Source organism: Peromyscus californicus, unplaced genomic scaffold (assembly GCF_007827085.1).
Source record: "Peromyscus californicus insignis strain IS unplaced genomic scaffold, ASM782708v3 Scaffold_5__1_contigs__length_169319896, whole genome shotgun sequence".
Lineage (NCBI taxonomy): Eukaryota > Metazoa > Chordata > Mammalia > Rodentia > Cricetidae > Peromyscus > Peromyscus californicus.
In genome coordinates this window covers 31014992-31029176 of record NW_026294573.1, presented here as the reverse complement: position 1 = coordinate 31029176, position 14185 = coordinate 31014992, and the positions used below count along the sequence as shown (strand labels likewise).

General features: G+C 48.5%; 1 protein-coding gene and 1 long non-coding RNA gene across 3 annotated transcripts in view; one reads left to right on the top strand and one right to left on the bottom strand.

The window, feature by feature from the left end:
* Nucleotides 1-215: 215 nt before the first annotated feature.
* On the bottom strand, nucleotides 216-14088 carry LOC128096691 (uncharacterized). 2 transcript variants are annotated; one of them, XR_008213710.1, is made up of 3 exons: nucleotides 13975-14088; nucleotides 6989-7155; nucleotides 216-477 (listed from the first exon to the last, which is right to left on the bottom strand). It is a non-coding gene; the product is annotated as an uncharacterized LOC128096691 (long non-coding RNA). The 2 variants fall into 2 exon arrangements; XR_008213709.1 differs by lacking the exon at nucleotides 216-477 and adding an exon at nucleotides 981-2296.
* The window catches only part of Rhbdl2 (rhomboid like 2), a 47379-nt gene continuing 38470 nt past the window's right edge, over nucleotides 5277-14185 (top strand). The window contains exon 1 of the mRNA XM_052716564.1: nucleotides 5277-6408. The gene's annotated coding sequence lies outside the window, so the exon portion shown is untranslated. The remainder of the gene's footprint in view (nucleotides 6409-14185) is intronic.

Sequence of the window (14185 nt, the reverse complement as noted above, 5' to 3'; positions counted from 1 at the left end):
TGTGTGTGTGTGTGTGTGTGTGTGTGTGTGTGTGTGTGTGTGTGTGTGTGTGTTTTGAGACAGTGTTTCACTGTGTAGTCCTGGCTGTCCAGGAACTTGCTCTGTAGACCAGGCTGGCCTCAAACTCAGAGTTCCACCTGCCTCTGCCTCCTGAGTACTGGAATCAAAGGCATGCGCCATCACCACCCAGGTGTGTGTGTGTGTGTGTGTGTGTGTGTGTGTGTGTGTGTGTGTGTGTGATTTTACCAAAGAAACTGGTATATAAGGGGATTGGGGAAATGGCTCGGTCTGCAAAGTTCTTTCCTTACAACAGGAGGACCTGAGTTTGAGTCTCCAGCACACACATAAAAAGCTGAGTGTGGGGGTTCGTTCTTGTACCCCGGCACTGAGGAGATGGAGATGGGCTGACTCCTGGGGCTCAGTGTTCAGTCAGTCTAGCAGAAGCAGAATCAAGAGCTCCAGGTTCAATGACAGACACTATAGAAAAGAATAGAACAAAGAGTGATCGAGGAAGACACTGGACATCCACCTCTGGCCTCTGCATGCATATGTACGCGCATGCACGTGTACCTGCACACCCAATGTTCACACCTATGAACTTGTATGCTCATATACATCACACACATAAAATAAAATAAAGAAACCAATGCCCAAATCCTAAATGAAAATGTATCAACTTAAAATGTTTACTGTGAATGCATTAGCCTTCCCCAAATCTGTTTTGTAAACACCTTTGAAAATCCCAATTCGCCGGGCGGTGGTGGCACATGCCTTTAATCCCAGCACTCGGGAGGCAGAGGCAGGTGGATCTTTGTGAGTTCCAGGCCAGCCTGGTCTACAGAGCAAGATCCAGGAAAGGTGCAAAGCTACACAGAGAAACCCTGTCTCGAAAAACCAAAAAAAAAAAAAAAGAAAAAGAAAAAGAAAAAAAAAGAAAGAAAGAAAGAAAAGAAAAGAAAATCCCAATTCCCAATTCAACGTCAAGCCCAGTTCTGGTTCTGACTGGTATGGAGACAAGAAATAGGACTCAGCTTTTGCTTCCTAAGGGCTCCCTATCTTGTGTATGCATTGGCTGTAGGTAGATGCTTCTCTGAAGTCACATGGCCAATTCTCTACCAGGAAGTAGCCTGTTCCTTGTGAAATCCTAGCAAAGGCTGGTTGCAGGACCTCTGCAGACTACATCTCTGAAACAACCACTCTGTGCGGTACAGTTTTGAGACCTGTTGCCTCCCGGTGCTCTTGGGTCCTTCCCCAGCTGCTGACAGGGTGCATGCTGCTGAAATGACTTCCTTCAGAGAGAGTCTGAGGGATTTTTCTTCCCCCGCTTCTTTTTGGTGAATGAGATCATGGGATGGTTACTGCAGTGCCTTGGATAAGATCACAAACTGATAAGGTCAAGCCATGGCTCACAAGGTCTGCGCAGGCAGTTAAGACACATATTTAATTGTATAGACTTGTTTGTGAAGTTCCTCGAAAATTGCAGGCTGACATCTGGGAAAAGGGGACAGATGGTACTGGGAGAAAGGTTACACCAGATGCAAAGGCCATACAGTAGAGGAGAAACAGCACACATGTTTGAATCTTAAGCATGGTTCATTCTTAGCTGAAATGTCTATATAAAAGGATTATTCTTGAGGGCTGGGGATTTAGCTCAGTGGTAGAGCGCTTGCCTAGCAAGCGCAAGGCCCTGGGTTCGATCCTCAGCTCAAAAAAAAAAAAAAAAAAGGATTATTATCGCTATAGGAAATCTTCACAGCAAATGTTAATTGTGCTGGAATTCTCGACTCTCAGAAACTGAGAGACTTGAACAAGGCTCTGGAGTGAGAAATTCCTTTTCCTCCTCGTGTTCCCTTAATTTGCTGTTCTTGGATCCTGCCTCACAACGTTCTTTCTTCCTTCCCTCCCTCCCTCTTCTTCCCTCCCTCTCTTCCTTGTCTCCGTCCATTCTCCTCTTCTTCCTATTTCGAGTTTTCACTGTGTGTAAGAGCTCGGTCTCCAGTCCCAGCAGCTGAAGAGTCAGCGGCTCCGTCTGAGTGTTACTGTGTTGTATGATTGTACTAAATTATTACTCGGGATGCTCCCTGAGTCCTTAGTGGCTCATTCCAAGGGGCCCTGGCTCCCACTGCTTGTTGCCGTGTGCCCCTTTGGCTGGATTCTGGTGTTCCTCTGTGAGCCTCGTTTCCTCAATGCCTTGGTCACTTTTCTTACGGTCACCTCTGTTTTGGCAGTGACGCTTTTTTCTGCCTTCCCATCAGCTCCCATCCTCTAACGCCTGGCAAGTAACTTGTGCCACTTACTTCGAGAAAAAAGAAAAAAGAAAAACAAAGGAGTTGACTTAAGTCTCTCATATGTAGGTATAAGATCTTTGTAAAAAGCCTCAGCCATCCATCTCTAGTGCCCAGAGCAGCCCATTCTACTCGGTGGTCCATTTCTCATCCACTTTCCCTCCATCTGCGTCTTGCCTGTCTACTGAGTCCCTGCTGTGGTCAGGATGCTCAGCTCTGGTCTCTGGCTTCTCTTCTAGCTTTCCCTTGCCACATTCTTGGCACGTTCCTTGTTGGAATACCTTGAAGTTCTGTCCTAGATCCTCTTTTTTTCTCTGGTTTCTCTCCCTGTGTGAGCTCATCTCTTCCGTGGGTTCCCTCGCCATTTCTATGCAAATTCTCCCCCTTTAGATAAGCTTCATTACACAGCTTTCAGTGGTTAGAACTCACTGTGTAGACCAGGCTGGCCTCCTAGTCATGGAGACCAGCCTGCCTCTGTCTCCTGAGAGCTAGGATCAATGGTGTGTGACACCACACTCTCTGCAACTCTCAAATCTCTATTTTTCTCAGCGGTTTGCTGCCTCTTGAGACCCCCATCCATTCTTAGTGTGATCTGTGCCTTGGGGAGCAGCAGCCAATGAGAGGAATGGGGACCAGAAAGGTGGGAGGAGGAAGAGGTCAGGGCATCATTTCCCTGGTTCTGCCTGCTCCATCAGTGACTGTTTCCTCTGCAGCAACCCTTACAACCTCGTCTCCAACTCTGCCTTAAACTGAGTTCACTAAACACTGCTGCTCTCTGTCCCTGGAGAGCCAGAGGATGGTTCCCGGATCTTCAACAGCTCTTAGCTGCTTCCTTTCCCCTTCCCAGATCTCTGTAAAGACTTTTACCATGATTTACTTACTTATTATGTAATGTATGTGTGGCTGCATGAGTTTATGTGCACCATGTGCATGCAGGTGCCCTCAATGGTCAGAGGGCATCAAACCCCTTGGAACTGGGGTTCTAGATGGCCGGGTCCTGTTTGCTGTGCTAAGAACAGAATCTGTTTCCTCTGCAAGAGCAGTAAGCACTCTTCACCATGGATCATTTGTAACAGTCTTATTCATTAGTTTTCTCTTCATTCTGGCTGAATGTACCCTCCCTCTCCTTCCTGTTGGGCCCCTCAGTGATGCATGGGTTATCTTTCCACAGAGTGACTGCTTCCTGGACCTTTGCACAGGTATTCTTGAATACACAAGTCCAGAACTGAATTAATTCCCTTCAGTGGTGCTTCTCCTGTGAGTACCATACAACCTGGTTATTCAGGTTTGAACCCTGGTGTATTAGTCAGGGTTCTCTAGAGTAACAGATAATGGCTGCCTATGAACAGAAGGTCCAAGAATCCAATAGTTGTTCAGTCCACCAGGCTGGATATCTCAGCTGGTCTTCAGACCCTGGAAGACTCTGGAATCTCGAAGAAGCAGGCTCTAATGCCATCGAAGGAATGGACTTGCTAGTCAGGGTAAGGGCAAGCAGGCAAAGAGAGAGGCTTCTTTCTTCCATGGCCTTTGTGTAGGCTTCCAGCAGAAGGTGTGGGGCACATTAGAAGTGGGTCTTCCTACTTCAAAAGACCTGGATTAATGATGTCTTTTTACCACCTCAAAGATCCAGATTAGAAGTGGATCTTCCCACTTGAGATGATCTAATTAAGCAAAAATCCCTTACAAGTGTGTCCAGCCATTTTGAGGTTTTAATTAATTCCAGATGTAGTCAAGTTGGCAGTCAAAATAGCCATCACACCTGGGATTCATCCTAGCTAGCCAGACTCCTCCCTTAGACATTAGGTTCCTCACTGCTACAATGTTCTTATTTATTCTGTGTGTAGGGGTGTTCTGCCTGCCTGCATGCCTGGTGTCTGTGAAGGCCAGAACAGCATGTTGGGTTCCCTGGGACTGGAGTTACAGATGACTGGAGCTGCCGTGTAGGTGCTGGGAAATGAACTTAGATCCTCTGGAAGAGCAGCCAGTGCTCTTAACAGCTGAGCCATCTTTCCAGTCCCCAGTGCTACAATCTTAACATTTTTTTTTTTTTGCTTCTTTTCTTTCATGTTACATTGCTATGTATTAAACACAGAGCCTCACACATGCTGGGCAATTGTTTGACCTCTGAGATAAATATATTCATCTCTCTCTCTCTCTCTCTCTCTCTCTCTCTCTCTCTCTCTCTCTCTCTCTCTCTTTTTTGGTTTTCCGAGACAGGGTTTCTCTGTGTAGCTTTGTGCCTCTCCTGGAACTCACTTGGTAGCCCAGGCTGGCCTCGAACTCACAGAGATCTGCCTGGCTCTGCCTCCCGAGTGCTGGGATTAAAGGCGTGTGCCACCACAGCCCGGCCACTCTCTCTCTTTTTAAGACAAAGTCTTATCATGTAGTCAAGGCTTACCTCAAAATTATGACCCTCTTGCCTCCACAGCCCAAGTGTTAGGATGATAGGCATGTGCCACCATACTCTGCCTTCCTCTTAACACCTGATTCTATCCCTTCCTTTCTACACTACTGATCAGTGCCCTGGATTAGGAATCCATTATCCAGGGAATCCAATATTCTCCTGCATCTGCAGATATCACACACACAGACACAGACACAGACACAGACACAGACACAGACACACACACACACACACACACACACACACACACACACACACACACACACGGTCCACATACAAGTAAGCAGGCACACACATATACACATAAAATTAATTAGTTATTTTGTTAAAAAAAAAACAAACTAGCCAGGGGTTGGGAATTTAGCTCAGTGATAGAGCGCTTGCCTAGCAAGCACAAGGCCCTGGGTTTGATCCTCAGCTCAAAAACAAAACAAAACAAAACAAAAAAAAAAACAAAAAACAAAAAACAAAAAAAAACCTAGCCAGATGGTGGTGGCACACGCTTTTGATCCCAGCACTCAGGAGGAGACAGATGCAGGCGGATCTCTTATGAGTTCGAGGCCAGCCTGGTCTACAAAGGAGTTCAGAATAGCCAGGACTACACAGAGAAACCCTGTCTTGAAAAACCAAAAACCAAACCAAAACAACAAAACTAAAATGCCACCTTAAGGTGAGAGTATAATTCAATGGTAGAGCAGTTGCCTGGCATGTGTGAGGCCCTAGGTTCCATGTTCAGCACAGAAAATAAATCCAATCTGAATCTGACTTCATGTTTGACATCCTCTTTGAGTCTCTCCATGCCTGTGGTGTAAAGCACAGTTTACACCAGTACTACACAGAGTAGTTCCCAGCATGCCTTGCAAGGCCCTTCCTGGCCTGACACTTCTTGCTCATAATTCTGAACTTCAGTGGCTTGTCTGATATGTCATCTCTGGGAGCTTTTTCTAGAACTCCTCCCCACAGGGAAGTCCTCCTGGATCATGCTGCCTGAATCTTGGGCAAACCTTCAGCCGGAGTACTCCGTTCTTTGTCTTGCTAGTACAGTAGCAGGGCAGACACCAGCTTAACCTACTTCCTCGCTACCAGGACCTGGCACAAGGCCAGTCGTCCTCAACGTACTTTAAATGGATGATCAGAGACTGGCAAGCCCACTGCACCAGGGCAAAGGCACATCCAGTCTGTGGGCAGAACCTAGGAGCCTTGTGACTAAACTTCTGTCCAGGGCCATCGAGTCATTTTGTGGAGTACCAGGCCTTGCTCACACTAGAGTGTGATCCAGGACAATCCCATGCAAAGTAACTGAGAGCTCGCAGTGCAGGCCTTTCCCAGAGAGCTGAGGGCAGAAGGCCCTCTGAGTCACGGACAGGAAGGCAGGACCAGGAGGAGGCATGGATAGCAGCGCCCAAGAGGGAGAGCAGGGCGGCTGTCACAGGCTCCCTGGCACAAACCCAAGTAGGAGGAGGGCCAGGACTCATTCATCCAGGGCCAGCCCAGGAGAGACTGCCTAGCAGGCTGGCCCAGCCTAGGCCAGGCCACTAGGCGGAGAGGGGATTTCCTTTGGCTCCCTCCCGCTTAAGAACCTGTCTGGACGATTTTAGTTCAGGGAGGGCCGGAGGAGAGCCTGGCAGGCTGCAGCTCGAGCCAGCAGGCCGCTTCGTTGGCTGTTTGAAGAGCAAGGTCGGACCGCAGTGTGGGACGGCTGTGCCTCGGCCTCCCCAGGTAAGGTGCAGGGCTTGGGGCTGGGCGGTGGGAGGCTGAGTGCTGAAACTGGAGGCGGGTGGCCGGAATTCCAGGCAGCGCACGAACTAAAGCTGGTGACAGACCGACCGACCGACCGATGAGGGGAAGGAAAGGGTGCTGCTTCCAGAATCTACCTTCCGGAAGAACCTAGAGTGGCCGCTTCGGGTTCTGAAACTTTTCGTTTCAAAGTTGGCAGCGCTTTGTAAATGTTTGGGGAGGTGACCAGGGAGTTTAACCCTGCTCCCTTACTGACTGTTCAGCGACTGCCGCTCACTTCATTACTTTCTCCGACTGCCAGGATTTATTTTTATTTTTGGCGGGAGGAGTGCTGGCGTGTGTGTGTGTGTGTGTGTGTGTGTGTGTGTGTGTGTGTGTGTGTGTGTGTGTGTGTGTGTGTGTGTGATGTGTGTACTATCGTGCCAGATAAGTGTTCCACTACTTAGCTATACCTGCGACCAGACCCACAGGTCCTGTCTTTGCCTCCACCTGAGCCGGATCCTAGCCTGTGCTTCCCTAACCTCTGCCCCTGCCCCCAGGACTGAGGGGAAGACAGTCTCACCATTCCAGCAAGGCAGCTCCCCTGGACTGTTTCCTCCTTCCTGGGACAGGCACCTGAGGGATTTCACTCAGTCAAGCCAGCCTTCGTTTTACCGTTGTTCATGTGTTTACTCGTTAGTTGAGCGTGTACTTCAGTTGTCTGGAGAGAGGAGCATGCCATTTCTCCCCCTGTGAACAAGAACATTGAAATTTCTCCACACACATCTACCAGCTGACAGGCAGGCAGTGGGGCATGGTGGGAAGTTATGTAGGAGTCATAGAGAGACCTGGATTCATAACCCACATCTCCTATTTACTTCCTGGGCCTCCGTGTCCGCATCTGTGCGATCACAGTTTTTGTTTTGTTTGTTTTGAAAGATAAGGAACTGTCGGAATCAAGGCCGGGCTGGGTGGCTGACGCATCAGGCTTTCTCCTTCTTTGTCTTCTTTCAGCCACCCCTCCCTAACTGCACTCCCTCCCTTGCTGCGGGCTTGTAAAGATATAGAAGACAAACCCTGGCCTTGACAGAACCTAGGTGGCTTGTAAACTGAGCTGAACAGTGGAGGCAGGTGCTCTAGAGAGCTGGAGGCCAGAAGGTGTGAAGGAGAAGGGAGACCAGCTTCCGGCTGAAGGTATAAACACTGGGCCAGGCCTAGGACCAGACCCTTATGTTGTGGTTCTGACTTGGGAACTGCCAAAAACATTATTCCCCTCTCATATTAAAAAAAAAAAAAATTTCTCAGCCGGGCGGTGGTGGCGCACACCTTTAATCCCAGCACTCGGGAGGCAGAGCCAGGCGGATCTCTGTGAGTTCAAGGCCAGCCTGGGCTACAGAGTGAGTTCCAGGAAAGGCGCAAAGCTACACAGAGAAACCCTGTCTCGAAAAACCAAAAAAAAAAAAAAAAAAAATTCTCTTTTATTACCTTATTTTTTTGAGATAGGATCTCACTGTGTAGTCTTGGCTGGGCTGCAACTCACTATGTAGATTAGGCTGGCCTTGAACTCCCAGAGATCCTCCTGCCTCTGCCTTCCCAGTGTGCCACTACTCCCAGCCCTCCCTCCCCATTAAAAATTGTTTGACAATTTTGTACATTCATAAAATAGTAGTCATTTTCACACCCCCATTCCCCTCCCTCATCCCCATTCCCCTTCCTCATCTCATTCCCCTCCCTCATCCCCATTCCCCTCCCTCATCTCATTCCCCTCCCTCATCCCCATGCCCCTCCCTCATCCCGTTCCCCTTCCTCATCCCCATGCCCCTTCCTCATCTCATTCCCCTCCCTCATCCCCATGCCCCTCCCTCATCCCGTTCCCCTTCCTCATCCCCATCCCCCTCCCTCATCCCCATCTCCCTCCCTCATCCCTCTCTATCCCACTGGTACCCTCAATGAATCTCTCTTCTACTTCAAGTGTGTGGCCACTAAGTTTAATTAGAGTTATTTGTGGAGTTGGAGTGGGGGTCGTTCAGTGTCAAAGAGACAGATTATCTGTGGCACATCACTGAAGAAAGTGACATGCCCTTCCCCAAAGGTGGTAACTGTCTATAATCCCTCAGCCCCAGTTGGGTCTGAGCACTCAGCCACCTAAAATGCATCACCTTGGGCTTGTGCACGCCTGTCATCTCAGCACTCAGGAGGCCGAGTTCAAGGTCAGTCTGGGTTGCACAGAGCTTGCCTCAAATACCAAACCAACCAAACAAAAAGACATTATTTCATGAAATCATAACCATGCTATACTACTCTCAACCCATAGGACTTACCTAAGGTCACATGGCTAGTAAATAATGGATCTAGAGTTCAAATTTGGAGATCAGACTCCATGCTATCCACTCAATTCCTTGTTGTCTTTTGAGGTCTCTGTACAGAGGGCAGAAAGGGAGGTGTCATCAACCCTAACTACAAAACACCAGCCTTTTCCCTTCTCTTCTGGGCTCTTTTATCCAGGTGGGAGGAGACACTTCTGGAGCTGGTTGGTTGGTTGGTTGGTTCGCTCATTCATCCATTCATTCATCCATTCATTCATTCATTCATCCATTCATTCATTCATCCATTCAGTGCTTTATCTGTCCCAGGAGACCCAAAAGTTCCAAAAGGGCAGTGATTATCCTGGCATGATGATTCACGCCTGCAGTCCCTACATTGGGTGGTGGCAGTATGCATATTTGGGTGAGTTTGAGGCCACCTTGGGCTACATAGCAAGTACTAGGCCAGCTAGGGCTGCACAGCAAGACCCTGTCTCAAGTGAATAAAACCAAAACGACCTGGGCAAAGCAAGGAGCAGGGATGGTGTTTGTATCACAGTTACACAAGCAGTGTGCCTTCTGTGTTCTTGCTGTAAGAATGCTCAGTGAGTCATTTGTGACCAACGAAGCTGAGCAATATTTAATGATGCATTCCTTGGACTGTGTAATAGGGATTCAAAATGGCTCAAACAGAAATCTTGATGCCCACAGTCTGTTAAGGAAGCAGTTACAGCACTAAGAAAACATCCCAGACGCAAGCAGAGGTTGGTAAGGGGCCTTACATGGGCACTCACTTCTGCCATGTCTGCTGTGTTCGAGCCCCAGCACCTCCACAATGCTAGTATATGGCAGAGCTTTGAAGAGGAGATGGAAAGGGACTCACATTGGGACAACAAATTGGGAGGGAAAATGTTCCAACAGAGGAGACCTACCACAGAGTGGGAACCTAACCTGCTCAGGCTCAGTATGACCTCAGTACCGGTGTGGTGGGGGGAAAGCAGGAACTGAGATTGGCTGGAGATGTAGTTCAGTTGGTAGAGTGCTTGCTTAGCACAACACAAGGCCCTGGGTTCCATCCCCAGTGCTGTGTAAATAAGGAGTAGTGATGAGTGCCAATAATCCCAACACCCAGGAGGTGGATACAAGAGGATCAAATCCGAGGCCATAGCCTCAGCTACAAACTGTTTGAGGCCAGCCTTGGGTACATGAGGCCGAGAGGCTGACAAGACGGTCAGTTGGTAAAGTGCAGGTTGTGTTAAGTATGAGGACCTAAGATTGATCTCTGGAACTCTTGTAAAAGCTGCGTGTGGTAACGCATAATTGTAATCCCAACTCACAGCTCTAGGGGGTGGAGACAGGAGGATCCTGGGGCTCCCTGGCTAGCCAAAGAGCCTCTCAGTGAGTAGCCACGATGTCACTGTCACTTGCTGTTCCTGACTGTGAATTCAGTGTGATCATGTAATCAGCTACTTCAAGCTCCTGTTGCTGTGGTTTCCAGCCACGAGTAACTGAACTCTCAGACTGTGACAAGGGAAACATTTCCTCCCTGAAGTGGCTCATGTCAGGTATTTTATTACAGTGAGTAACTAATAAAGGCAGTGAGAATCGACTGGACTGGTATGGTCTGAGTGTTCAGTAAGCTTCTTTTTCTGTGAAAATCCTTAGACTAGTGTCTGGCTCATAATTAGTATCAATGAGTAGACTGAAGTAGAATCAGTACTATGAACCTGTAGTAAGGCATAGCTCCCTTCCCTCTACTCACCAAATCTCTTTTGTTTGCTCTTTCTCAGGAACAAAGCAACCTCTGGTTATCTTTATAAGCTTTTCTGGCTTCTTTCTTTCTCTCTTAAGATTTATTTATAGGAGTGTTTTGCCTGCATGTATGTATGTGCACCATGTATATGCATGTTGCCCATGGAGGTCAGGAGGAGTTGTTGGATCCCCCGGAACTGCAGTTACAGATGGTTCTGAGCCACCGTGTGGAAGAACAGCATGGACTCTTAATGGCTGACCCATCTCTCCAGCCTCAATGTGTAGTCCAGGCTGGCCTCAAATTCATGATCCTCCTGCCTCTGCCTCTTTAGCATATCCTACCAGTGTGTGATACTGCAACTGGCTTGTTCTATTTTTATGAGACAAGGCCTTACTATGCAGCCAAGGCTGGCCTTGAATTCTAAGTCTTCCTGCCTCAGGTTCCAGAGCACTGGGATCACAGACATGCACTAACACACCCAGCTTTCCAGCTGTCCTTCTAGATATTATGCTGCAGAAAGACTGGGGATAGGTAGAGGTGTGATCATCTTTGGAAAGACAAAGAGAAACAATGAAAAGAGAGCTGAAGCTTTGGAGATGTAACTTGGTTGGCCGGGTGCTTGCTTAGTAGGCATTATGTGTATACATGGAGTCCTGAGTTCAATTCCCAGCACTGCATACACTGGGCAGACAGAAGGATTGGAAGTTCAAGATCATCATGAGGAGTTTGAGGTCAGCCTGGCCTATATGAGCTGCTTTTTTTTTTTAAATCCAATCTGGGACCCCAGCCAGCCAAAGGAATGGTGCCACAAAGTTAGGGTGGGACTTCCTTATCTCAATGAACTAAACAAGAGAGTCTCTCACAGGCAAGCCCCAGAGGCTTGTCTTTGGTGATTCAAGTTGACAGTATTAACCTTCACACCATCCTTTTACAGATGAAGTACCTGGGCCACCAAGAGGTTTAATATAGGCTGGGGGTATAGCTCAGTGATACAGCGCTTGCCTCTCATTCTAAAAGTCCTGGGTTCCATCCCCACAACTTTAAAAAACAAAAAGGTTTAGTACATTGCTCAGGTTGCAGAGCTATTAAATGATGAAATCAAGGTTTGTATTCAGGTCCTTCGGATTCCTCTGGAATTTGTGTTCTTAGCATGTAAGTCTGTTAATTCTAAGATCCTTTGGTCTTTATATATTGTAAAATTAGAAGCAAGAAGAGCCAATTTGGGAGGTGGAGACAGGAAGATCAAGAGTTCAAGGCCAGCCTTGGCTATGAAGCCATAGAAGACCTTGGGCTACATGACACTCTTTCTCAAAACCACAAAACAAAATGAAGTCTGGTGGTACAGGGTTAGGATCTCAGCCACTCAGGAGACTGAAGCAGGTCAAGGCCAGCCTGGGCAACTTAGTGAGACTCTGTCTCAAAAAGTTAAAAGAGAGCTGGGGATATAGCTCAGTGGTAAAGTGCTTCTTTTGTACCACGAGGTCCTAGGTTTGATCTCTAGAACCCTTCCAGAAAGAGAACAAGAAAGGGCATAGTGTTTCAAAGTTCCTATGGGATTCAGGACAAAACCGTGGGTGGACAGCATACATGGGCTTTGCTAGTGGAGATGAGCTCCTGGCCTGGGTTTGGGGAGCTGACTTTTCCACAGGCAAGAAGAGGATGCACTGGAGCAGGAGCCAGGGCTTTCTCCTCCATTTCCTCCCTCCTCTTTCCTTCTTCATTTACATGATGGTCCATTCAGGGCTCACTGAGTGCCTTTCACTGAGGGAAGATGCTGGGGTAGAGATGGAATAGAAAATGCACAGTCCTGACCTTCCTGCAGCTAGTACAGACAGACAGTAAATATGCTAGATATTTTTAGGTATGATGAGTGTTTGGAGCAAGGAAGCAGGAAAATGTCCTAGAGAATTGGGGTGGAGGAAGGCGTAGGCAGGGGAGACTTCCTAGGGAGGTGCCAGCCCTTTGGGGGGGGATTGCTGTGTTGGGGTTGGGGAGATGGTTAGAAGGAACAGAAACTGTAATGACTCTGAGACAGGAGAGTGTCTGATGAGTTTCAGAGACAGAAAGAGGTCCCCATGGCTGCAACCCATTGCTGGGAGAGATTGGTGGAAGCTGGGTTCTAGAAAGAGGCGGGAGCTAGGTCATGCACCTACTGTATTTATCCTGAAGACAATGGAAACAGCTATGGGTTTGTTTGTTTTTCTTCTTTGGGGTGCTAGGGATGGAACTGAGGGTCTTGTGTCTGTGAGGCCAAGTGCTCTACCGGCAGAGCTACACCCCAGCCCCGCTATGGTTTTTGAGCAAATTGACATACTCGACTGTACGGTTCATTTTAAAAAAGGCAGGCAGAGATAGGGATGGAGGTGAAGGCTAATTTTGGAGGCTGCTTCCGTTGAGTTATCTGCAGTCTACTGTATAGAAGGATGCAGAGGTGACCGGTGTCAGTGGGATGACACAGTGAGATGTCCTCTTTTCATCCAGCTCTTGATAACTAATGCTGTGTCTCAAGTAACTCCAAATAAGTGTTTTAACACAACCGCCATTTTGTTTTGTCATGATTCAGTGGGTCAGGAATTTAGGGAGGTTGGACACTTTTTCTGTATCCTTTGCTGTCAACTGGTGTCATACTGTTGGCTGTATTCTTGACTGGGAAGTCCAAGAAGGTATCATTATTGGTCTGGTGGCTTGTTGCTCTTCTACATGACCTCAGCTTCCATGCAGGGAGTATGGGCTTCCACAGAACATGGTGGCCTGAGAGTAGTCAACACACACATCTCTTAAAGCCTGGCCTTGGACAGTCCCCAGTACTGCTTCTGCCATGTGGAACTGGTTAAAACCAGCCCCAGGGTTGGCCCCATGACTTAAGAAGAGAGGAAACCAGCGCCATCTCTCAGTGGGAGGAGCGGTAACCAGTGTGCCCATCTTCCGTCAGCCACAGTTGGCTCTGGAACCTGACCAGCCGCCCCGCTGTGCTGGTGCTGACCCACTTCTCATCTAAATCACAGCACACTGTTGGCTGCTGCAATTCTTAGGACTTTTTATTTCCCTCTAAATAGGAAAGGAACAGACGTTTTTGTTGTTGTTTGTTTTGCTTTTTCTTTCTTCTTCTATGTCTTTCTGGAGCCTGACACATACCAGGCATCTAGGGACTGTCTGCCAAAGCACACACGTGGCACATGAGCATACATAACCACACAGGGAGAGTGGTTACAAATATATGCTGGTTTTCCATCTCTCTCCCCCTCTCCCCGCTCCCCCTCTCCCCGCTCCCCCTCTCCCCGCTCCCCCTCTCCCCGCTCCCCTCTCCCCGCTCCCCTCTCCCCGCTCCCCTCTCCCCGCTCCCCCTCTCTGTACTTGGCCCTCCTCTCCCTTCCTCCCTCTTTTCCTTCTCCTCTCCCCCTCCTCTGTCTGTTTTTCCTCTCTGTGTTTCAGTCTTTCTCTGTCTCTGTTGCTGTCTGTCTGTCTGTCTCTCTCAACCAGGCCCACAGAACCTGCTTGCCCCTGCCTCCTGACCTCCTGAGCGCTGCGATTACAGGTGTGCATCGCCCATGGGGGATCCAGTTCAGGGAGCATTTCACCTTTTGAGCCACTTTCCCAGCCCTGAAAATGAAGCTCTAGGGCAGGAGCTGCGGCGGCCTCCTCCTCCTCTTCTCTCTGCCTCTCTCTCTCCTCCCACGCCCTGGTTTTGTTGTGGGGTATCCACCAGATAAGACTAGCTGGACAC